Here is a 23,142-nt window from a genome sequence, read left to right on the forward strand (position 1 = left end):
AACGCACATACAGATCCAACTACTTTTAGCTGATCTCCTGGCATTGCAACTCTGCATTAGTCAGTGGGAAATGTGGTATACACTATATACAATCACCCAACACTAGTTAGTCTCCACAATCCATGATTTAACAAGGCAGATCACCGTTCCGACAGAAGGAAAGGGTTGGAAATTTAGTCCAGTCCACTAAAACACTGGCTATGCACACAGTTAACCTTTTTATGAAGAAATAAGATTCTTTCAGTTGTTTTTTATTGGATAGGTTTTATAGCAGAAAGTAAAAAAATATATATTTTCTTTTTTTATATATATTTTTTTAATTGTCTGTCTTTTTTTGTTTATAGCGCAAAAAATAAAAAACGCAGAGGTGATTAAATACCACCAGAGAAAAGCTCAGTTTGTGCGAAAAAAAAAAAGGACCATACATTTTATTTGGGTACATCGTTGCATGCCTGGTCATGAAGGGAGGTAAATCTTCCAGAGGTCAATTGGTTAATAAACACATTTTTGTTGTTGTCACTATTTGTATAGCTTGCTCCTATACATTATACTCTAGTTATGCTGTAATAGAGCCATCTAGTGGTACATGCTAAGAATGCATTATCCTTTCCAAGTGACCTCTAATTTGAAAAGTTAGATAAAGTTTGATTTAATTTTCACAAGAGAAACACAGAGACTGCCAGACTGTACATCTCTTCTAGGTATCTGGCTGCTATGCTAATTGTTTGATTCAACTGCCTGGAACAAGAATGGAGGTAAATTATTTTGGCTTTTCTTTTCCCCATCTGTATGTCTACTCTACACCATTGGCTCATAAAGTAATGTTAATCGGTAGTCATAACAGCCAGGCAGATAGCATTTTCAGATGCTCAGTAAAATAAAGGCAGCCCTCCAAATAACTCCAGCTGTACCAGGCTTACCATGCTTTAGCCTCGCAGACACGACAGTCATATATTATATTATTATTATTATTATTATTATTATTATGTATACAGTATTACCTTAAGCCCTTGTACACACGGTTGGACATTCCGATGGACAATGTCCGATAGGACCGTGTTGTCGGATAATCCGACAGTGTGTGGGCTCCATCGGACTGTTTCCGTTGGAGTATCCGAGGGACCAAGTTTTCCAGCTGGGCTATAAAATTTTCCGACAACATAATCCGATCGGACTTTGTCCGATCATGTGTAGAGAATTCCGATTGGACAAACTGCCACGCATGCTCAGATCAGATTCCTAGACCAAAGCTATTGGCTACTAGCCTGAACGTAGTCCAGTCCTAACGAAATAACGTCATCACGTTAAGTACGATCCGATTTTCTGACAACTTTGTCCGACTGTGTGTATGCAACAGTTTCGGACAAAATCCGACGGATTTGGTTGTCGGAATGTCTGACTGTGTGTACAACGGCTAAGGTATGTATAAACCCTAAAAATAAAATTCCTTTATTTGCTCCATTTTGGTCATTTATACATGAAAGCCTTTTGTTATATCTGTTTGATAAGTGCAAAATATATGTGTTGATTCTACCAGTGAGCTACTATTTTCTGGTTGTCAGCTGACAACACAGAGCCTCTGCTGTACTGATATCCCAAGGAGTCTTAGCAGCCTTGCTGTAAACACCTGTGTTATGGAGATGGGGAGAAAGGTAGGTATTCTGCAGTCCTACACTTTCAGTCCTAGAGTGATAACACTACAGTGACAGAGTATTGTTGCTTTAGGACAAGAATTGTGTTACTGTCAAAATTGCCAGGTGAAAAATTAAAGAAAAGCCTAAAAACAAATGGAGCCAACAAGACTTACAAAGACTTACAAGCTGGAATATATTACATTTTTGTTCTTGCGTTAGATACACTTTAACCACTTGCTGACTGCTGCATGCCGATATACATCGGCACAATGGCAGCGGTGGGCAAAAGGGTGTACCTGTACATCGCCTTTAAGAGGAGGGGATAGCAGGCCTTGTGTCATGAGAGAGATCACTGCTCCCTGTCATCGGGAGCAGTGATCACTGTCATGTGAGTTGAAGCCCATCCCCCCCCCACAGTTAGAATCACTCCCTAGGACACACTTAACCAATTAATCACCACCCTAGTGGTTAACTGCTTCCCTGCCAGTGTCATTTACACAGTAATCAGTACATTTTTAATGACAATGGTCCCAAAAATGTGTCCAAAGTATCCGATGCGTCTGGAATAATGTCGCAGTCCCAATAAAAATTGCAGATCCCCACCCTTACTAATAAAAAAATAATAATAATAAAAATGCCATAAAACTATTGCTTATTTTGTAGACGTTATAAATTTTGCGCAAACCAATCAATATACGTTTATTGCGTTTTTTTTTTTTTACCAAAAATATGTAGAAGAATATATATATTGACCTAAACTGATGAATAAAACTCTACATATTTTTTGGGGATATTTATTATAGCAAAAAGTAAAAAATATTGCGTTTTTTTTCAAAATTCTTGCTCTTTGTTTGTTTATAGCACAAAAAATAAAAACCACAGGGGTGATCAAATACCAAAAGAAAGGAAAAAAAGGACTTAAATTTTGTTTGGGTGCAACATCACACAGCCACGAATCACAAAAAGTGCTCTGGTCAGGAAGTGGGTAAAAGCTTCCGGGGCTGAAGTGAGAGGAATCGCATTCTGCTCACATAATTTGTAATAAAAACATCTTTGCCATTCTGAAGCTTCCCTCCAACCACGTTGAATATTTTTTCAATATACTGTGATTTTATACTTGCCAAATATGCTGCAGAAATCTCTCTCCACTGAAGGTGGCTGCTACCATTTTTACTGTGGTAGCTGAAGCTGCTGCCTGTTCACTTTCCAGATTTACACAGACAGAGGCACACCTCCAGCTCTGCAGTCCTGCAGCTTTCATTGGCCCTCTTATGACTCACCCCCCCCCCCCCCCCCCCCCACCTCCTGGAAAACACTCACAAGAGTGAGAGAGAGAGCCGTGCATGTCATAAGCCTAGGCTTTTTACCAGACAAGAAAGAGGAAGTGGGTTGCATAAGGTATTTACTGTCAGAAAAAAAAGTTGTATTATCCAAAGTTAAAACAACAAGGGCAGAAGATTTAATAGATGGAAAGTTGAAAAAATTATTGAAGGTCTGCTTTAAAGATTGGGTTTCTGCAGTAGAAGGCAATGAATACTTCTCTACCCCATCCAACATGAAAAAAGAAAAAATAAAGAAATATTCTGAGAAAAATAGAACATTGAAGGACAATACAACATGACGACTGTTGTTATTTTTTTAATGGAAATACCCTTGTAAATACATACATATTAAATATTAGTCACAGTTCCTCTCTATATAAAAAATGCTGGTAAACATACATTGTAGTTGGCATACATTGAATGTCTACCTCTTTTTATTTTAGGAAGTCACAGGGAGGTGTCTTTCAAAAGAATTAAAACTTCAGAGTTGTTTTTATGTATTTATTTAGCTAGTTATTTGTAGCACCCGCCTAGACAGTCTGCTAGATTTGTGTAGACAAACTGAGTGCTGTGGCTCTCCTATAATCAGCAGAGCAGTGTGTGGTTACTTTAGGCTGCAAGTTGACCACTTCCCTCTGTTTTCCGGAGATTTCCAGAACATAGTGGGTACAAGAGCCAAATAAGCAGCCTGAATATTTATGCAGCTCCAGCCAATTCCTGGGGAGGTATGCCTGGATAGGTGAACAAAGTGAGCTGCGCTAAAAACAAAAAACATTTTTTTCTAACAACTAATCACAAAAAAAAACATCAATAATCATGAGAAAAAAAATAATAATTTTTGGTGACAAAAATAGATGCAAATAATTAGATTAATTAAATTAACCAATTAATTAAATGCAAATAATTGAATTATATAAGTGAATAATATCTTTTCATCGTATAAGTGAAAAAAGTGTTTTTAGATCAGAACCAATAATGAAATTAGCATAAATTGTATACCCCTTATATATAAATCATATACATTAGAGAAGATAAACCTACACACCAATAAGTTAATTGTAGTGAATAAGCAAAGAAAAAAAAATTTAGCAAAAAATATGTATTGAATAAAAAAAAAAAAAAAAAAACAGAAAAAATTGTCCAAAGAATAGTGTTGGTTCTTCAAAGGTGATATTATGGAGTAGACACCCACAGATTCCTGTGTGAAAAACAATCCAAACAATCCTCCACCAGTGAGAAGAGGGGCCGCTTACCAGAGTTATAGATCTCAGTGTCAATGAGATCAACAGAGCAACAGCACAGAAGTTCTGGATGAACTGTCACAGGCACCACACAGCTTTTATCTCCAATACGAAGCCTCCAGACAGGGAACGAGGGTATCATGGATCATATAAAAAATCAAAAGGCACTCGCATAGCGTAAAACCACTTACTTTAATGGAATAAAATATAAAATATTACACTCACATGTGCATAGAAGAAAACGATCGTATAAATAAAACGAGCCGGCCGGGACTCGTGTGCCGCCCGCACTTCCTAGTTGGGCGTAGAACGCGGAGACGTCAGAACGCCTATCTCCCTACGCGCGTTTCGTCACGAACGGACGTGTTCACGGGATGCGGGACAGCGTTCTGACGCCCCGCCTATATACCAAATCATAAACAAACAGTCTCGGTCTGAGCTCCATGTTGTCTCTCAATCCACCATATTAAGTGAGGGAAAAAGGACAAGAATACCAATATCATCACCTAATCCGCCATTTTGCATGAGGGAAAAAGAATAAAAATTGCCCTACTACCACATAAAGCCAGACCTCTGCCCATAACCATCAGAGTTACCTGGGAATCATAAATTAAAAACAAAAAAATCATAAAAAATACAATAAATATGAAAAACTTTTTATAAAAAAACTTTTCATAAGGAAAAAGGGCTCGTCTCTTATCAGAGGGGATCCCCTCCTCCCCTCCCCCTCTCTCCGGACAAACATCCCACAGACCCATATCCATATACATATGTCCAAAGAGAGGAAAAAAGGGGAGGGAAAAAAAAGGGAAAAAAAGGAGGGAATGGGGAGGAGGGGAATAAAAGGGAGGGGGGGAAAAGAAAAAAAGGGGGGAGGGAGACCACCCCCTGAAAATTTTAATTTGAATAAAAAATAGTATTAATTAAAATAATATTTGATAAAAAATATATACAAAATAATATTAAATGTGAATCAACACAGGCAGAACAATCCGAATAGATAGGCAAAGGGGCTTATATGGCAAAGATATATAATATTTTATATATCTGAATATTAATACATTATTAGTTGTATAGTTAAAATATGCCAACACCATAGAAAAAATATATGATGATACCCCAGGTAAAAAGCAAAAACAAAAAACGGTAAAAACAAAAATCCCTTAGCGAAGACTCATGGAACTCACACCAAGTTTACAATCCAAGAAAAAACAGGGAGCCTAAACTATATAAGCTATTCAAACCAGTTATATGTTGTTCAAGCATTGTCAATGAACGCATTTACGTCTACTTCAATGTTAGGGCCATGAGGGGTATAACTTTTTAATTTATGTATCCACATCATTTCAAGCTTTGAGATACTTCTCACCAAATGGGTTCCCCTCCAATGGGGGTTGAACTTATCAATTCCCAAAAAAATTGTGTTGGTAGGGTCTCTGTTATGCACCAAAAGGTAATGTTTGGAGACCGAATGTTGGGTGTACACCCTACGGATATTCCCAATGTGTTCATTGATGTAATAAAACTCTCTCCTTTAATCGCAATAGTAAGATCTAAGAAATTAATCTTAGTAGGACTAGCTTCATAAGTCAGGTGTATACCCCTGGTGTTAGAGTTAAGCTCACTCATAAACAGGGAAAGGTCTGATTCACTACCATCCCATATGAGGAGGATGTCGTCTATGTACCTAGCCCAAAAGGTCAGCTGTGGCCTGACCTGGGCATAGACAACATCCTCCTCCCATCTTGCCATAAAGAGGTTCGCCAAACCGGGGGCATATTTGGCCCCCATGGCTACCCCCTTGATCTGGCGGAAAAAGTCCCCTCCAAACCAGAAAAAATTATGCGTAGCCGCATACTCTAAGAGTCTCATGATGAAATCAATTTGTTCTGGAGGGAGATCAGAAAACCTCTCCAGGGAATCTAAAACGGCTTCTAAACCCATATTTTGGGGTATGCTCGTGTATAATGACGCAACGTCTGCAGTTACCAGCAGGGTCCCTTGTTTGGGATGATGTCCCTCGAGGAGATTGATAATATGCCTCGTGTCTTTAATGAATGATGGCATTCGACGCACTAAAGGTTGTAAAAAGAAATCTATGTACCTGCCCACCCGGGAAGTAATGGAATCAATCCCACTAATAATGGGTCGTCCCGGGGGGCAGGTAAGACTCTTATGAACCTTAGGTAGGTAATAGATTATAGGGATTCTGGGAGTTTTTGGAACAAGGAAGGCCCTCTCTTTCTTATTCAAAATTCCCTGATCGAATCCCTCTGCAACAAGAGACTCCAGAGTTCTTTTATATTGTGCATTCGGATTAGAAGGTAGGGAGATATAGGTAGCCCTATCCCCTAAAATGCGATTCATCTCGCCTATATAGTCATCCTTATTCAAGATGACTATACCCCCCCCCCCTTGTCCACTGGGCGGATGACCACATTTTTATTATTACAGAGGGATTCAATGCCAGCATCGATCACCTCTTTATTTTTGACTTTTTTAATGCGTAAGTCTTCAAGATCTTTGAGGGCCAGATCGCGAAAGACTTTTAGAGAGGGACACAAATGCCCAGGTGGGTTGAAAAGTGATGCATTAGAAAGTCCAGAGTGACAATAATCACCAGAGGCATTCCTAAGAAAATTAATGGGATTTGAAGCTACATATCTTTGAATGTTAAGCTTCCTTACATACTTATGAATATCCATGTATGTTTGGAATTTATTCATATTCTTGGCTGGAGCAAACGTAAGGCCCTTATCCAGGACAATGGATAAGGGCCTTAAGTTTGCTCCAGCCAAGAATGTGAATAAATTCCAAACATACAGGTCCTTCTCAAAAAATTTGCATATTGTGATAAAGTTCATTATTTTCTGTAATGTACTGATAAACATTAGACTTTCATATATTTTAGATTCATTACACACAACTGAAGTAGTTCAAGCCTTTTCTTGTTTTAATATTGATGATTTTGGCATACAGCTCATGAAAACCCAAAATTCCTATCTCAAAAAATTAGCATATCATGAAAAGGTTCTCTAAACAAGCTATTAACCTAATCATCTGAATCAACTAATTAACTCTAAACACCTGCAAAAGATTCCTGAGGCTTTTAAAAACTCCCAGCCTGGTTCATTACTCAAAACCGCAATCATGGGTAAGACTGCCGACCTGACTGCTGTCCAGAAGGCCATCATTGACACCCTCAAGCAAGAGGGTAAGACACAGAAAGAAATTTCTGAACGAATAGGCTGTTTCCAGAGTGCTGTATCAAGGCACCTCAGTGGGAAGTCTGTGGGAAGGAAAAAGTGTGGCAGAAAACGCTGCACAACGAGAAGAGGTGACTGGACCCTGAAGAAGATTGTGGAGAAGGACCGATTCCAGACCTTGGAGGACCTGCGGAAGCAGTGGACTGAGTCTGGAGTAGAAACATCCAGAGCCACCGTGAACAGGCGTGTGCAGGAAATGGGCTACAGGTGCCGCATTCCCCAGGTCAAGCCACTTTTGAACCAGAAACAGCGGCAGAAGCGCCTGACCTGGGCTACAGAGAAGCAGCACTGGACTGTTGCTCAGTGGTCCAAAGTACTTTTTTCGGATGAAAGCAAATTTTGCATGTCATTCGGAAATCAAGGTGCCAGAGTCTGGAGGAAGACTGGGGAGAGGGAAATGCCAAAATGCCTGAGGTCCAGTGTCAAGTACCCACAGTCAGTGATGGTCTGGGGTGCCATGTCAGCTGCTGGTGTTGGTCCTCTGTGTTTTATCAAGGGCAGGGTCAATGCAGCTAGCTATCAGGAGATTTTGGAGCACTTCATGCTTCCATCTGCTGAAAAGCTTTATGGAGATGGAGATTTCATTTTTCAGCACGACCTGGCACCTGCTCACAGTGCCAAAACCACTGGTAAATGGTTTACTGACCATGGTATTACTGTGCTCAATTGGCCTGCCAACTCTCCTGACCTGAACCCCATAGAGAATCTGTGGGATATTGGGAAGAGAAAGTTGAGAGACGCAAGACCCAACACTCTGGATGAGCTTAAGGCCGCTATCGAAGCATCCTGGGCCTCCATAACACCTCAGCAGTGCCACAGGCTGGTTGCCTCCATGCCACGCCGCATTGAAGCAGTCATTTCTGCAAAAGGATTCCCGACCAAGTATTGAGTGCATAACTGAACATAATTATTTGAAGGTTGACTTTTTTTGTATTAAAAACACTTTTCTTTTATTGGTCGGATGAAATATGCTAATTTTTTGAGATAGGATTTTTGGGTTTTCAGGAGCTGTATGCCAAAATCATCAATATTAAAACAAGAAAAGGCTTGAACTACTTCAGTTGTGTGTAATGAATCTAAAATATATGAAAGTCTAATGTTTATCAGTACATTACAGAAAATAATGAACTTTATCACAATATGCTAATTTTTTGAGAAGGACCTGTACATGGATATTCATAAGTATGTAAGGAAGCTTAACATTCAAAGATATGTAGCTTCAAATCCCATTAATTTTCTTAGGAATGCCTCTGGTGATTATTGTCACTCGGGACTTTCTAATGCATCACTTTTCAACCCACCTGGGCATTTGTGTCCCTCTCTAAAAGTCTTTCGCGATCTGGCCCTCAAAGATCTTGAAGACTTACGCATTAAAAAAGTCAAAAATAAAGAGGTGATCGATGCTGGCATTGAATCCCTCTGTAATAATAAAAATGTGGTCATCCGCCCAGCGGACAAGGGGGGGGGTATAGTCATCTTGAATAAGGATGACTATATAGGCGAGATGAATCGCATTTTAGGGGATAGGGCTACCTATATCTCCCTACCTTCTAATCCGAATGCACAATATAAAAGAACTCTGGAGTCTCTTGTTGCAGAGGGATTCGATCAGGGAATTTTGAATAAGAAAGAGAGGGCCTTCCTTGTTCCAAAAACTCCCAGAATCCCTATAATCTATTACCTACCTAAGGTTCATAAGAGTCTTACCTGCCCCCCGGGACGACCCATTATTAGTGGGATTGATTCCATTACTTCCCGGGTGGGCAGGTACATAGATTTCTTTTTACAACCTTTAGTGCGTCGAATGCCATCATTCATTAAAGACACGAGACATATTATCAATCTCCTCGAGGGACATCATCCCAAACAAGGGACCCTGCTGGTAACTGCAGACGTTGCGTCATTATACACGAGCATACCCCAAAATATGGGTTTAGAAGCCTTTTTAGATTCCCTGGAGAGGTTTTCTGATCTCCTTCCAGAACAAATTGATTTCATCATGAGACTCTTAGAGTATGCGGCTACGCATAATTTTTTCTGGTTTGGAGGGGACTTTTTCCGCCAGATCAAGGGGGTAGCCATGGGGGCCAAATATGCCCCCAGTTTGGCGAACCTTTTTATGGCGAGATGGGAGGAGGATGTTGTCTATGCCCAAGTCAGGCCGCAGCTGACCTTTTGGGCTAGGTACATAGACGACATCCTCCTCCTATGGGATGGTAGTGAATCAGACCTTTCCCTGTTTATGAGTGAGCTTAACTCTAACACCAGGGGTATACACCTGACTTATGAAGCTAGTCCTACTAAGATTAATTTCTTAGATCTTACTATTGCGATTAAAGGAGAGAGTTTTATTACATCAACTTTCTTTAAAGCCACCGATAGGAACTCCTTTATACCTACCGCTAGCTGCCACCACCCAGCCTGGCTTAAATCAGTACCTAGAAGCCAACTTTTGAGGTTGAGACGCAACTGTACAGAACAGGATGTTTTTATACAACAGGCCCGTGTTCTTACCCAGAGGTTCATTGATAAAGGTTACCCGTTTGAACCCTTGACATGTTTGGTAGATGAGATCAGCCATATTGAAAGATCTGAGCTATTAAAGGAACGAGAAGGGGGTCGTCAAAACAATTTTCGCCACCCCTTCATTACCAATTATTCTTGTCAACACACTAGGATTAAACATATACTTAAAAAGCACTGGCACATACTTAGGAATGACTCAATATTGGGAACCATTTTGCCTGATAGACCTCAAGTAGTTTATAGAGGTGTGACATCTTTGAGGGATAGGGTGGCTCCTAATGCCTTGGACCCACCCACTAACCGCCCGCATTTCTTCTCAAACCCTACTGGGTATTATCAATGCAGGAAGTGCCCGGTATGTAACATAAATGGCTGTCGGTCCAGGAGAAGTACCACTTTTAGATCTACTGTTACTTCTAAGTCTTTCACCATAGAGCCTTTCATTACTTGTTGTTCGGAGGCGGTGGTCTACATGCTGGAGTGCCCTTGTGGCCTCCAGTATGTAGGGCGGACCAAACGTGCCCTACATGTGCGTTTGAATGAACACATTGGGAATATCCGTAGGGGGTACACCCAACATTCGGTCTCCAAACATTACCTTTTGATGCATAACAGAGACCCTACCAACACAATTTTTTTGGGAATTGATAAGTTCAACCCCCATTGGAGGGGAACCCATTTGGTGAGAAGTATCTCAAAGCTTGAAATTATGTGGATACATAAATTAAAAAGTTATACCCCTCATGGCCTTAACATTGAAGTAGACGTAAATGCGTTCATTGACAATGCTTGAACAACATATAACTGGTTTGAATAGCTTATATAGTTTAGGCTCCCTGTTTTTTTCTTGGATTGTAAACTTGGTGTGAGTTCCATGAGTCTTCGCTAAGGGATTTTTGTTTTTACCGTTTTTTGTTTTTGCTTTTTACCTGGGGTATCATCATATATTTTTTCTATGGTGTTGGCATATTTTAACTATACAACTAATAATGTATTAATATTCAGATATATAAAATATTATATATCTTTGCCATATAAGCCCCTTTGCCTATCTATTCGGATTGTTCTGCCTGTGTTGATTCACATTTAATATTATTTTGTATATATTTTTTTATCAAATGTTATTTTAATTAATACTATTTTTTATTAAAATTAAATTTTTCAGGGGGTGGTCTCCCTCCCCCCTTTTTTTCTTTTTCCCCCCTCCCTTTTTTTCCCCTCCCCCCCCCCCCTTCCCTCCTTTTTTTCCCTTTTTTTTCCCTCCCCTTTTTTCCTCTCTTTGGACATATGTATATGGATATGGGTCTGTGGGATGTTTGTCCGGAGAGAGGGGGAGGGGAGGAGGGGATCCCCTCTGATAAGAGACAAGCCCTTTTTCCTTATGAAAAGTTTTTTTATAAAAAGTTTTTCATATTTATTGTATTTTTTATGATTTTTTTGTTTTTAATTTATGATTCCCAGGTAACTCTGATGGTTATGGGCAGAGGTCTGGCTTTATGTGGTAGTAGGGCAATTTTTATTCTTTTTCCCTCATGCAAAATGGCGGATTAGGTGATGATATTGGTATTCTTGTACTTTTTCCCTCACTTAATATGGTGGATTGAGAGACAACATGGAGCTCAGACCGTGGCTGTTTGTTTATGATTTGGTATATAGGCGGTGCGTCAGAACGCCGTCCCGCATCCCGTGAACACGTCCGTTCGTGACGAAACGCGCGTAGGGAGATAGGCGTTCTGACGTCTCCGCGTTCTACGCCCAACTAGGAAGTGCGGGCGGCACACGAGTCCCGGCCGGCTCGTTTTATTTATACGATCGTTTTCTTCTATGCACATGTGAGTGTAATATTTTATATTTTATTCCATTAAAGTAAGTGGTTTTACGCTATGCGAGTGCCTTTTGATTTTTTATATGATCCACGATACCCTCGTTCCCTGTCTGGAGGCTTCGTATTGGAGATAAAAGCTGTGTGGTGCCTGTGACGGTTCATCCAGAACTTCTGTGCTGTTGCTCTGTTGATCTCATTGACACTGAGATCTATAACTCTGGTAAGCGGCCCCTCTTCTCACTGGTGGAGGATTGTTTGGATTGTTTTTCACACAGGAATCTGTGGGTGTCTACTCCATAATATCACCTTTGAAGAACCAACACTATTCTTTGAACAAGTTTTTCCTGTTTTTTTTTTTTTTTTTTTTTTTTATTCAATACATATTTTTTGCTAAATTTTTTTTTTCTTTGCTTATTCACTACAATTAACTTATTGGTGTGTAGGTTTATCTTCTCTAATGTATATGATTTATATATAAGGGGTATACAATTTATGCTAATTTCATTATTGGTTCTGATCTAAAAACACTTTTTTCACTTATACGATGAAAAGATATTATTCACTTATATAATTCAATTATTTGCATTTAATTAATTGGTTAATTTAATTAATCTAATTATTTGCATCTATTTTTGTCACCAAAAATTATTTTTTTTTTTCTCATGATTATTGATGTTTTTTTTTGTGATTAGTTTTCAGAAAAAAAAAATTTTTGTTTTTAGCGCAGCTCATTTTGTTCACCTATTTAGTTTGATATCGGAGTATTACGATTAGGGTTGCTGCTTGTAGGGAATTTATATAATATAATTTTTTGTTTGAATAGCGTGGTTTACTCTTTATACCAGGTATGCCTGGATGGTGGGCCATCTTTAATATTGATTGGACTCTGAACAAACATTTTCTTGCCCTCCCCATTTTGAGACAAATAAAAAAAAAGAGGTTACTGCACATTATTATTGCTCATTGCTTGGTTGCTATAGATTACAGCACATCGGTACTGCTCACTGATTGGTTGCCATAGATTACAGAACATCATTACTGCCATTAAAGCATAATGCCATTAAAGACTTCGGGGGTCTTGTCCCCCTCTTTGGTTCTTCTGCCGGGCCACTAGTAAAAGAGCTAGCAGAAGATAGCGGAGGAGTCCGGCGAGAAGACCCCCGAAGACGGAAAGACCCCCGGAGCTGTGCAATAAACTATTTTAACCCTGTGTTGTGTTTTTTTTTTACTTTTCTCGTCCCCACCCCCTTTCCTGGCCGGCCGGGTAGCGTGCTCGGATAAGGGTCTGGTGTGGATCTGGGGGGACCCCCATGCCGTTTTTTCGGCTTAGGGGGTTCCCTTTGGAATCCATACCAGACCTAAGGGCTTGGTATGCTCTCGGAGGGGGAACCCACGCCAAATTTTTTTCATAAATTTGGCGTGGAGTTCCCCCTTCAGAGCTAATAATTCTGTCAAAGTCGCCTCCGTATAGACAGAGATCCGACTTGGAGGCGACCTCCATTGAAATCAATGGGTACAAGTCGCCTACAAGTCGGATTGAAGTAGTACAGGAACTTCTTTTGAAGTCGGAGCAACTTCAGTAGCGTGCATTAAGACGGCTCTCATTCACTTACATTGATTTTTAAATGTCCGACCTGAGGCGACTAGGGGCCACCTGAAGTCGGATCTGAGTCGCCCCTGTGTGAACCGAGCCTTAGGATAACAGCCACATTGGTTGTTATCACTAAAAAGCCGACTGCCAGCTCTAAAATAAACAGTATCGGGTTGATGCCTGCAGTATAAAGAGTATAAAGATGAAAGTCCCCAATAACCATGATATTATATCAATGTGAAAGTGATTCTTTCTTGTGCTTCATAATAAAAGTGCATCTCCACGTGCCCAAATGAGTGTGCACTCACCAAATGGCTGTGGCCGACCAGCAGCCCACAAGCAATAAATATTAAGTCCTGTGTATATGGTATCAGGTCTTCTCCAATACAAATCTCTCCAAGCTATGTAGATGTCACTAGTAGAAAACGAGCATTCTCTCATAAGAGTGGACAAGAACCCAGAAATAGATCATTGTGCAGTATATTTTTTATTAAGAACAATAGTATTTACAATATGTTAAAAGACATTCCCATTATATGGTTGCTTAAGCAGCACCAACACAAACAGCTTCCGTGGGATAGTACCTCGCACTGCCGCTCGCGTTGCCTAAGCTGAAGTGAGTTCCATGGACCGGATCTGACGTGGGTAGGGAAAACGGATGTGATGTCAGCAGCTCAACTCCAAGTAGAGTGTGCAGTGGAAAGCTTAGTAGTGAGGTGAAAAAAACCTGACAGATTGCCGTACCAACGCAAGCCATGTTGGTGCAGTGATTTCCCCCACTGTGCTATTGTATTCTGATGGGGGGACTCCTACCCCCTCCTGCCAGAATACACTGATATACACTGATTCTGTTTTTCCAGCATGTCCCTTTGACAAAAGAAGATTGTTACACCAGCTCCTGTCATACAGACTGCTGTACACGCTGACCAAAAGTCAGCCGGTTCCTTCTGAACTGGCCAATTTTCAGACAGTATGACCCGCCATTACCTTGGCCATGCACCAGTTGTTTGTTTTTTTTTAACCAGCAGGTTGAACAAAAGAAAGGGATTTCCTGACATCAGAATACACTCATCAGTGCCGGCGGCGCTGATCAACAGAACATTTTCTATCAATAGATTGGCTGGTGTAGAACCAGCCTCACCATACATTGATCGAAATTCAGTCTGTCTCTGCTTAAGCAGCCAAATGTCAATCGATGCATGGCCATCTTAAGGTGTGGTGGACAACAAGGTGGGATGGAGGGCTTAGGTGGAGAACAGCAGGGTGAGATTGAGGCATGAGGATTGGGAGACAGCAGGGTGCGATGGGAGGAGTGAGAGGCATCTAATCAGGAGGTGATCATTGGGTAATAGCAGCATCTGACTTGGGGGAAGCATCTAATGGAGGTTTAGAGCAGGATGACAGCAGCATCTTATTGGGGGGGGGGGGGGTGTAAGTAGCAGAGGGGAATTGAGAAAAGAGAAGTGGAGGAGGGCAGAAACATCTGCCAATGGGGTTGCTAGCAGCGGATACATTGTCATTGCTCCCCACCACTCATTACCCTGCATCAGATGTTGCTGCCCCCCACCCAAGTCCATACTTCCTGATCAAGTGCAACTGCCTGGCTGCTGTGTGTGTGTGTGTGTGGGGGGGGGGGACAGGCAGCAGTGTCTTGTTGGGGGTAAGGAGCAGGTGGAAGCACCATCTAACCTAAAGGTGAGTAGCGGAATACATTTTTGCTGATCCCCCCATTCCTTACACCCTCCTCAGATGATTTCACCCCCACATACATTGCCACTGCTCCCAACCACTGCTTATCCTGTGACACATGCTGCCCCCCACTCCACACCTCCTGATCAGATGTCACTGCCTCCCAGCTCCTCTGTCTGCATCTGGCAGGGAGAACAGCAGCATCTTATTGTGGGAAAGGAGCAGAGGGGCAGCACTATCTGATCTGAGCTGAGCAGTGGGGGGAAGGGCAGTGTGTCTTAACAGTACCATGGGCCACTGGGCAAACAAATGCACTGGAGACCCTAGCAGGAAGATAGTGACCTGCATCACACATAGCGTCTCATGGCAAACAGTGGGTGTGGCATGTTACATATTGGCTTTTTAGTCTGATTGTGCTTCTACCCATAGATCCATCTTCACCATTCCCAAGCACTCCTTACCCTGCATCAAATGTTGCTGCCCACTAATCCCCACCTCCTGAGCAGAAGCCACCGCCTCCCTGTTCCTACTTCCCTACTTGTGTATTGTTGGATCGTTCCCCTAACTTTTTGTTTAGTAAAATGTCAACAAACCAGATGTCAACAGTAAGAATAAATCTCTTTAACGGAGTCCCAGATAGCAGTAAAAACCTGAAAGAGAGATAATAACCCTTTCCCACTTTAGGAAAAAAGTTTTCAGAGGACTCTCTCAGCAGATCTTCTCCCATAAGTGACTTACTATATATCTTGTTCTGCACTGTCTCTGTGTTGTGGTAGCCATCTTGGTAGAGGCAGGGTTTTGCTTTCTCTTGCAGTCTTATGTTGGAGAGTCCTTGGATTTTTCCACAGTAGGGGGATATGTTGCTGCAAGATCAGGTCCATCACCTACAAGTAAATATGTTGAAGTAGAAATGTTGACTTACTACAGAGTCTTGAATGCTTCTGAGGCATTTGCCTCTACCGACGTACAGTAATAATCCACTTGCTCCAAGTGTAACTGATGTTTTGAATTGTCTTCAGTTGAAGAAGGGTTTGGCCTACAGTACAAAAAAGTGCACATCTCAGTTATTTCGGCAATGATAAAGTTCGGGTGGGCTTCTATAAATGTGACATTTACCCAGTGGTTAGCCTAGCAGTTCTATACTTTCACCAGTGAGTGACTCTTAGACCCCTTTCACACCAGGGCGTTTTGCAGGCGCTATAGTGTTAGAAATAGCGCCTGCAATCCGCCCTAAAGAAGATTGTGTGGGCTTTCACACTACAGCGGTGCGCTGGCAGGACGTCAGAAAAAAGTCCTGCCAGCAGCTTCTTTGGAGCGGTGAAGGAGCGGTGTGTTTACCGCTCCTCCACCGCTGCTCCCCATTGAAATCAATGGGGCAGTGCTGTAATCCCGCCGGCAAAATGCCGCTATTGCGGCGTATTGCCGGCGGTTTTAACCCTTTCTCGGCCACTAGCGGGGGTAAAAGCGCCCCGCTAGCGGCCGAAATGCGCAGCAAATCCGGCGGTAAAATGCCGCTAAAAATAGCGGCGTTTTACCGCCGACGCTATCAGCGGTGTGGTGTGAAAGGGGTCTTAATACAAATAGAGTATGCAGGTAAAATAAAATGTTTTGGTTCAATGTGCATTGACCAAAAAGAAAGTCTTCATCAACTAGTTTTAGTGAGATACAAATTTGTAGTATATAACCAGATGAGCTTGAGGAGGTTTTACCCCCTTCTTGACCAGGCCATTTTTGCTATTTAGCACTGTGCTATATTAACTGGTAATTGAGCGGTCATGCAACACTGTATCCAAAGTTTATATCATTTTTGTTCACACACATAGAGCTTTCTTTTGGTGGTATTTGATCACCACTGGGTTTTATATTTTTTTCTAATTTTAGTAAGTGGCCACGTGTCTTATTAAACTCCATTCTGCAAAAAAGTTTTATCCCTATTGTGGGGTCACCAGTACGGTATTTGTAAATGGAAATCATATCCCCTCTCAAGCGCATCTTCTCCAGAGAGAATAAATTCAGTCCCCGTTTTAATACATGCCAATATTCTGTTTGCTTTGTTAGCAGCAGCTTAGCATTGCATGCCATTTCTGAGCCTATCATCTACTAGGACCCACAGGTCCTTTCCCATCCTAGATTCCCCCAGAGGTTCTCCCTCCTGTGTATAGATTGCATTCATATTTTTCCCACCCAAATGCATTGCCCATCCCATTAATTTATTCAGATCTTCTTGCAATTTCTACATCCTGCGGGGGGAAGTTATTGCCCTGCTTAGCTTAGTGTCATCCGCAAATACAGAGATTGAACTGTTTACCCCATCCTCAGGGTTGTTTATGAACAAATTAAACAGGATTGGTCCCAGCACAGAACCCTGGGGGACCCCACTTCCCACCCCTGACCATTTTGAGTATTCCCCATTTATCACCACCCTCTGATCTCACCCTTGTAGCCAGTTTTCAATCCATGTACTCACCCTATGGTCCATGCCAATGGACCATACTTTGTACAGTAAAAGTTTTTGGGGAACTGTGTCAAATTCTTTTGCAAAATCCAGACACACTGTGTCAATGGGCCTTCCTTTATCTAGATGGCAGCTCACCTCCTCATAGAAGGTTTATAGATTGGTTTGGCAAGAACGATTCTTCATGAATCCATGCTGATCACTGCTAATTATACCGTTTTCATTACTAAAATCTTGTATATAGTCCCTTATCACCCCCTCTGAGAGTTTGCATACTATTGATGTTAGCCTAACTGGTCTGTAAGTCCCAGGGATATATTTTGACCCTTTTAAAAATATTGGTGCTACATTGGCTTTTCTCCAATCAGCTGGTACCATTCCAGTCAGTAGACTGTCAGTAAAAATTAGAAACAATGGTCTGGCAATTACTTTACTGAGTTCCCTAAGTACACTAGTACTAGTGTTAACCCTTTCCCTGCCAGTGACATTTATACAGTAATCAAGAGCTTTGATGTGAAAAGTGTCCAATCTGTCTGCCTCAATGTCACAGTCCCAACAAAAATCGCAGAATGCCGCCATTACTAGTAAAATAAAATAATAAAAATTCTATAGATCTCTCCCCTATTTTGTATTTACTAACTTTTGTGCAAACTAATCAATATACACCTATTGGGATTTTTTACCAAAAATATGTAGAAGAATACATATTGGTCTAAATTGAGGAAGAAATTTATTTTTATATATTTTTTTTATAGCAAAAAGTTGTTGTTTTTTTCAAAATAGTCTGTCTTCTTTTTTTTATAGCGTAAAAAATAAAAACCCCAGAGTTGATCAAATACCACCAAAAGAGAGCACTATTTATGGGAAAAAAAGGACATCAATTTTGTTTTTGTACACCATCGCACGACTGCAAAATTGTCAGTTAAAGTGTTGCAGTGCCGTATCGCACAAAATGGCCTGGTCAGGAAGGGGGTAAATTCTTCCATGGCTGAAGTAGTTAATGTTAAGTTTCCCAAGTCTATTTCTAATTCTGTCCTCTGTTAGCCATGAGGGTGCCTCCTGTGATGTGTCATGAGTAACCAAAACACTGCAGTTTTGGTTATTAAGTCCCCCGATTCCCTCGTGGAGACTGAGGAGAAGAATAAATTCAATACCTTCACCATCTCCCCATCCTTTGTAACCATATCTCCTTCCTCATTCTTTATGGGGCCAATATGGTCTGTTCTCCCTTTTTTACTGTTTATATACGTGAACACAAAGAATACAAGTTACATGTGGCAAACAAGAGATAGCAAAGAATTTGATTCATCAAAGTAGCATTGCAGCCCCAAAGGGACCTCTGCGCATTTCAACTCGCTGAGTCTTCTTCAGGGGGTTATTTATTTAGGAGTACAGTGCATGGACTCTACAAAATAAATGTCAATCAATGACATGCAATAAAAAATTGCTGTATACATCAAATATCAACTATGTAGCTATACCTTACAATATGTGGATTAAAAGATAAGTATATGCAGACATCGGGATAGTTCAAAAAGTCCAGGAGCCAGGAGACAATTCAAGGGAAAGTGCCCTAGTGTCCTAGTATATAATAAAGATTTGGTAAGTATCTCATCCAATGCATGACCGAAAGAGCCCCCACCCCCAAAGAGAGGCATGGAGCATAGAATCAGCATGGAGTTCAGTTGAAAAGAAACGGAGGACCCCAAAAATTAGGTAGAGGTGCTCATGTAAGCACACCTGGAAAAAGGGGTAGGTGGAGTGCCCCTTTAGGAAGGTGGTCAGACAGATTTGGACTCCTGGGGTTGGTAGTAAATAGTAAACATAAAGGTCAGAGGAACAGACCTATGGCCTAGGCGTGAGGCCCGAAGCAGCTGTGTCATCAGTAGGTAAGCCAGGAGGCTGATTAACTATAATGCAATAATGGTGGGACCCCCTGCGTGGAAAATTTCTGTTTGATTCAAACTTTTTGCTTCCTTTAAATAAAAGTGGGCTGCCATGCCCTTGAAAATGCAGTCTAGACTGACACATGTTTCTTCAAATTGCATACACCACTTGAGCTGAATCACCCGATATCTCATAGTACTTACCTAATGACTCAGATAAATCCTTATATATCCAGACGTTCAAGGCATTGGACAATATGCATCACAGTAATTGGAGGATCCAGATAATAAAAAGATAAACAAAAGGGCTTCACTGCCTTAAGTTGTTGGCGTAATGGATCAAAAATAAAGTACAAGGGTTGCCAAAAAGCTGTAGCTTTATATCCAGGAAGTTCGGAAGGCAATTGCTCCCTAAATAAAAAAGACAAAATTTTACACTATAAATAGCCCAATAGGAACACAATTTGAGAAAAAAATATATTATCCCACAAGCTAGCTGACCCAAATGTACAGTTGCAGTGATATACAGCAATGCTCTGCGTGCTGGAAGGTCCGCAAATACTGCTGGGGAGACATTAGCCACTGGATGGGTGGAGTACAACAGACGTGCCAATTACACGCCCCAATGTTAGTCAAGACATAAAAGGGCCAATGTGAATGGACCTTCTACGATAACACAGCAAACACCCTCTCTAAGTCAGTCTCAGTCTTCAACTCGCGGGACAAAACATCACTTTCGGTTGACGCAAACGTCACAACTAGTTGTGACGAGGCCCGCGGTGCGTAGCCCCGGGGCATCGGAAGTACAAGGCGTGACCCTGATACCAGGAACCACACAACCTCTACGGGTATGGATATGGACAAATTCTGGTCCTGGATGTCTGAGGCAGAATCCTGCATATCTCAGGTGGAAGACGCGGTGCATAAGGGCTCCAGGGAGCTAAAAATCAGGCTCCATCGTAACAACCTGTGGGTGGTGGGGCTCCCTGAACAGACTGAGGGTGCCAAACCTGCTGAATTTGCGGGGTTCCTCCCATGCTGCTTGGCCTCACAGATCTCCCATTCACATTTGTAGTGGAGCGGGCCCACAGGGTCCCCACTACACCAGCTATTTCTGGGGCTCCACCTAGACCCTTCCTGATTAAGCTCCTCAACTACTGTGATAGGAATAAATTACTGGCAGCTGCCAGAAATGCCACAGAGCTATCCTTTGAGAACTCCAAGATCTCCCTGTACTCTGATTACTCGTAAAAAAGAATGGTGTTGCGCTCCACACAAAATTAATTAAATCTAGTAACAATAAATAAATAATCGCATATAAAATCTAAAAGACGCACCTATGCGATTAAAATTAATTTAAACTATATCTACAACCTATGTGCATAAAATCATTCAAAGTGATTAATGGGGTGTTCAGAATATACACATATTCCTAGTGTTATTCATACTAAGATCAAATAAAAAGATATAAATAATCTATCCAATCGTAATACAGTGCAAGTGAAGTAATACAAACGAAAAACGCAGATCCTGATAATATCAATCCAGAAAGTTGTGAAATCAAAAAGGTGTGTCTCAGTCCATAAAAGTGCATCCAAGTGCCAGCGTGTATACAGAAAATTGTGTAAGGGTAAAATCCAACAAATAAATAAATAAAAATGTGTATAAAAATATATCAAAGAATAAATAAACCTAAAAAAACAGCAATTCAAAAAAGGTTTCTTAAAGTGTCTCTAATTGACATAAAGGACTAGCAATCCATATCAGTTCATGCAAGATAAAGTGAATCCACGCTGTGCTGTGTGAAGGGTTAATCCTGTGAATAAACAGGGGGTAGTTCCACCGGTGATCTTACAGTTCCTCAAAGTGGGTGCTCACACACTGAGTGCAGTGGGTACCTTACCTCACTGCTGTCAGTTAGACAGCAATATGCTCCAATATTTAAGGTGTATGTCCTCGATTAGGGTGTATATCCTCAGTTGGTATAGGTACAGCAGTATACTCCAATGGTTTGCGGTGTATATCCTAAGTGTAGTGCAAGCACCCCAGATATTTTCCTCCAGGTACTTTTCCTCCAGGTACTTTTTACTATTTATCACTTGAGGGGAGGGTTTGCACCTCTGTCGGTGGTTTGCTGCAACCATACCAGTTCTGTTTAATTCACCATTGTAGCGCGAGGATAACCTACTATTACCATTTTGTTGTACTCTGATTACTCACCTGAAGTGCAGCACCGCCATCGCTCCTTCAGAGATCCGCAAGCTCCTCCGGGAGAAAGGCCTGAAATAAAGCCTCCTGTAGCCCAGCAAGCTCAGGGTGGGGGATGATAGTTCCACCCGTTACTTTGAAACCCCTGCCACAGCTGTCTCTTGGTTCGACGTCAGCTGATTCTTTACCTGACATCAATACTGGAATACAATTCTACCTAATACAGTAATTTATGGAGGCTGGGATCCTGACACTAGCCACATGTTGCAGAAGTGAAGCACTTACTCTACAAGACACACTACTGAAATTCACCCCTTTTCTCCCTCACCCACCTTACGTCTGGAACCTACCCAGGTACTGTCAGACGTTTTGTTGGGGTGTGCTCCACCTGCACTAACCCTGAAGTTTTCACCTTGTTGATGGTTATGAGAACAAAGCCTGCATCATTTTGTTTTTTCTTCTTCTCTTTTTGGCCCCTATTTTTGGCCATGCTGCTCTGTTGTTCTTTTGATGCTAGAGTAGGGAGTTATTTTTTGGGGGGAGAGGAGGACATATGTTTTAGAGATATACATATAACTACTGCTGCTCAAACACCTGTTTCTTTGAAGACTCACATAGACAATGCTCTTGTTCATGATGATTTTACTGCAAAGTGGCTTTCCGGTCTCATCCTGGTCCTACGCCCCCCCTGGTATTCCATGATGGTTAACTCTGGCAAAGAGTCCTTGATTGTCTTCTCATGGAATGTCAGGGGGCTCAATTCCAAATACAAGAGGTCACTGCTGTTTCAATACCTGAAAATGCACAACCCCTACATAGTATTGCTGCAGGAGACCCACCTAATGGGAAGCACAGTAATGACTCTTAAAAAACCATGGGTACAAAAAGCTTTCAATGCGAACTACTCCGCATACTCCGCAGTGTGTCTATTCTGATCAGAAAATAGATACCATGTATACTTCATGATGTACATCTAGACCCTCATGGGAAATATGTTATGCTGGTATTGACCATATACAACAAGAAATATGTTATTGTTAATGTCTACCTGCCCCCTTCTAGTCAGGTGCAGTCCCTCTACCCTCTTTACGAAAGGTTGGCTCCACATTGCCCTGCCCAGGTTCTGTCCATGGGCGATTTCAACACCACCCTATCACGAGATTTGGATAGGCCTTCACCTCAAGCTAATTTTAATTCAGATCTGGGCACATGCCACGGACTTCATGGAAGTATGGAGGTGGCTACAGCCTAATGATAGGACATACTCCTGTTTCTCTACCACCTTCAAGACCTCATCCTCTATAGACCTGGCATTTACAAACACGGCCCTTCTTAATGAGATCCAGGAGGCATGCTATCTTCCCTCTAGCCTCTCTGATCATCTTTGGTTGTGGACACCACGCTGGAAGAAATCACACTTGCCATACAGTCTTTCCCGGTGGGTAAGGCCACGAGCCCTGATGGCTTACCCATCGAATTCTATAGAACCCACACCAAAC

At 41.4% G+C, this 23,142-nt stretch overlaps 1 protein-coding gene across 4 annotated transcripts in view; it reads right to left on the reverse strand.

Moving 5' to 3' along the window:
- The window catches only part of CYP7A1 (cytochrome P450 family 7 subfamily A member 1), a 50,260-nt gene extending 30,414 nt beyond the window's left edge, over window positions 1–19,846 (reverse strand). For 2 of the 4 annotated variants that reach the window (XM_077492740.1, XM_077492738.1), the window contains exons 1-2: window positions 19,640–19,846; window positions 16,017–16,130 (exon numbers count right to left, since the gene is read on the reverse strand). The gene's annotated coding sequence lies outside the window, so the exon portion shown is untranslated. Of the gene's footprint in view, window positions 1–15,832; window positions 15,993–16,016; window positions 16,131–19,639 lie in introns of those variants that run through there. The other 2 variants (XM_077492741.1, XM_077492739.1) reach the window with 1 other exon arrangement.
- Window positions 19,847–23,142: the final 3,296 nt, after the last annotated feature.

Source organism: Lithobates pipiens, unplaced genomic scaffold (assembly GCF_037356315.1).
Source record: "Lithobates pipiens isolate NorthernLeopardFrog02 unplaced genomic scaffold, aLitPip1_a1.2 Scaffold_19, whole genome shotgun sequence".
NCBI lineage: Eukaryota > Metazoa > Chordata > Amphibia > Anura > Ranidae > Lithobates > Lithobates pipiens.